At 39.6% G+C, this 3,190-nt stretch overlaps 1 pseudogene; it reads left to right on the top strand.

The window, feature by feature from the left end:
- Nucleotides 1–713: 713 nt before the first annotated feature.
- Nucleotides 714–2,034, top strand: LOC128568564 (importin subunit alpha-1-like; annotated as a pseudogene).
- The last annotated feature ends 1,156 nt before the right edge of the window (nucleotides 2,035–3,190 follow it).

Here is a 3,190-nt window from a genome sequence, read left to right as displayed (position 1 = left end):
CTGCAACAAAGTATCAGTATAGAAGAATAGTTTGAAGAGTAAACTTGAGATTTTCTCTGGTGTTTTCAGAGGCTGTACCTTCCTTGTGCTTGGATACTGACTTCGTAATTTCTTACATATGTGCAATTGCTTTTCAACATCCTAATCTTTGACGTCTGGCTCCCAAAAGCGGAAAAAAGAGAAAAAAAAAAAGAAAGGCAAAACGTTATTGGTCCTTTAAATTCCCTGGAAGTAATTTCAGTCAGAGGGGAAGTTCAACTTGCAAGGATGGGAGGAGGGAGGCTTAACAACAATGGCCCCTGCCTCTTTGTCTGCACCTTTGTGATCAGGAGCAGAAATCGTTAATCAGAATACAGATCCCAACACCGTGTTCTGGCTGAGCTGCAGTGGACGTTTCCAGGGCAGCTGACCTCGATCCTCTGAGTCCCACACCACCTCCTGTGAAACCTTGAGCTAGCTGTGCAGCTGATTTTCCCTTTGTCTCATAACCATGGTCACCAGTAAGAATGCTAATCCACCAGCTGCCCAACTTAACAGGTTCAAGAACAAGGGCAAAGATGGTACAGAAAGGAGGTGACGCCAAACAGAAGTTACTGTGCAGTTGAAGAAAGCTAAAAAGGATAACCAGATGCTGAAAAGGAGAAATGTAAGTTTGTTTCCTGATGATGCTACTACAGGAAAACTGAAACAACCAGGATATGGTAAATTGGTCCATGGATGACATTGTCATTGGTATAAATGGCACCAATATGGAAAACCAGCTCCAAGCTACTCAAGCTGCCAATAAACTACTTTCTAGAGAAAAACAGCCTCCCATAGACAACAAAATCTGGACCAGTTTCATCCCCAAATTTGCGTCCTTCGTGGGCAGAACTGAGCACAGTTCCATTCAGTTTGAATCTGCTTAGGCACTAACAAACATTGCTTCTGGGACTTCAGAACAGACCGAGACTGGGGTAGATGGAGTTGCTATTTCCACATCATTTCTCTGTTGGCTTCTCCCCTTGCTCACTGATATGAGCAGGCTGTGTGGGCTCTAGGAAACACTGCTGGTGGTGTTCGGTTTTGGTGTTCAGACTTGATTATCAAGTATGGTGCAGTTGACCCACTGTTGGCTCTTCTAACTATTCCTGATATGTCATCTGTATCATGCGGTCACCTATGTAATCTATCCTGGACACTTTCAAACTTTCGTCGCAACAAGAATCCTGTGTTAGATGCCGTGGAGCAGATTCTTCCTACCTTAGTGCGTCCCCTGCATCACGAAGATCCAGAGATATAAGAAGATACTTGCTGGTCCAAATGAATGTATTGAAATGGTTGTGAAAATAAGAGTTGTGCCCCAACTCATGAAGCTTTGGGGAGCTACCAATTTGCCAATTGTGACTCTTGCACTAAGAGCCATAGGGAATATTGTCACTGGGACAAATGAACAGACTCAAGTTGTAATTGATGCAAGAGAACTTACTGTCTTTCCCAGCCTGCTGACCAACCCCAAAATTAATATTCAAAAGGAAGCTACATGGGTGATGTCAAACATCACAGCTGGCTGTCAGGACCAGATACAGCATGTTGTAAATCCTGGACTAGGCTATTACTTGTTGGTGTTCTTGCTAAGGCAGACTTTAAGACACAAATGGAAGTGGTATGGGCTGTGACCAACTATACAAGTGGTGGAAGAGCTGAACAGAAGTACACCATGTTCATTGTGGCATAATAGAACTGTTGATGAACCTCTTAACTGCAAAAAATACCAAAATTATTCTGGATGCCCTTTCAAAAATCTTTCAGGCTGCTGAAAAACTAGGTGAAAGTGAGAAACTTAGTATAATGATTGAGGAATGTGGAGGTTTGGACAAAATTGAAGCTCTACAAAACCATGACAGTAAGTCTGTGTACAAGGCTTCATTAAACTTGATTGAGAAGTATTTCTCTGTAGAGGAAGAGGAGGATCAAAATGTAGTACCAGAAACTACCTCTGAAGGCTGTATGTTCCAAGTTCAGGATGGGACTCCTGGGACTTTTAACTTTTAGATTGTATAGCTCAGGCATAAAGTTGTCGTGTACTGCGTTTGGTATAAGTTTGTCTTACTATTTCTCTACTACGAACTCTTTTTAACTGTGGTTTGTTATTGTAGCACTTTTTATAACAAAACTATACTTGAACAGTTCAAAACTGTACATGCAGAATGGAGCCTGTCCTCTGAATGAGTTTTTTATTTCTATGTGGAATTTCATATCTTGTAGTGTCCTATAAATAAAACTTAAAAAAAAAAAAAAAAAAGGAATGCAGATCCCTGTTATTTGGAAAATGGGTCTTTTTTTGCCCAGGCTTGTTCTGCAATCTGTGTGCAAGCTGAGGGATGGAGGATGGGTAGCTGTTACTGTACCAAGAGTTGAAATAGACTGAATTTAACCAAAGATACCATCTAAACCTTCCTCCCATAGACCCTAGACTTCTAAAACAGTTATATCACACAGAATCTGCCAGTGAAATCACTGTTTAAGTGGAGAGACATATTTCTAGTACTTCTAGTACTATGGTTAAAAAGTACTATACTATACTATACTACCATAGTAGATAAGATTATGTTTTGAAAAATTAAGAGAATTGGAGGAAGGCAAATTATTATGTATAAAAAAGTAACTGTTAATAAATCATTATTTTCTTCAAAGCACTTGGTGACTTTCCACTGAGGTATAATTTACACAGAGTGAATGCATATATCTTAAGAACACATCAATTTTCACAAATATATACACTCAATAACCTACATGATTAATAACATGTATGGCATTTCCACCACCCCCGGAAAGTCTCTCGTGCCCCTTCACAGTCCCCACTCCTCTACATCACGGAGAGCACTCTTCTGATTTTCTTCATCATCAATTTGCCTTGCCTATTCTAGATTTTGTAGAACTAGAAACATAGAATATATAGCCTACTGAGTGTATTTCTTTCCCTCAACATTATATCCTTGAGACTAACATATATATAGTTCCTTCTTCTTTGCTACCCATATGTAGTATTCCTATAGTATTCCTTTCTATCAGTAAATATACCATAATAACATCCTTTTCTTGTAGACTGTTTCCAAGTTGTAGCTGTTACAAGTAAAGCTGCTATGAATATCCTTGCACAAGGCTTTAATGGACATATGTTTTCATTTTTCTTAGGTGCATCATGCCA

This window comes from Nycticebus coucang, chromosome 17, assembly GCF_027406575.1.
Source record: "Nycticebus coucang isolate mNycCou1 chromosome 17, mNycCou1.pri, whole genome shotgun sequence".
Classification (NCBI taxonomy): Eukaryota; Metazoa; Chordata; class Mammalia; order Primates; family Lorisidae; genus Nycticebus; species Nycticebus coucang.
This window is presented reverse-complemented; position numbering and strand designations above follow the sequence as displayed.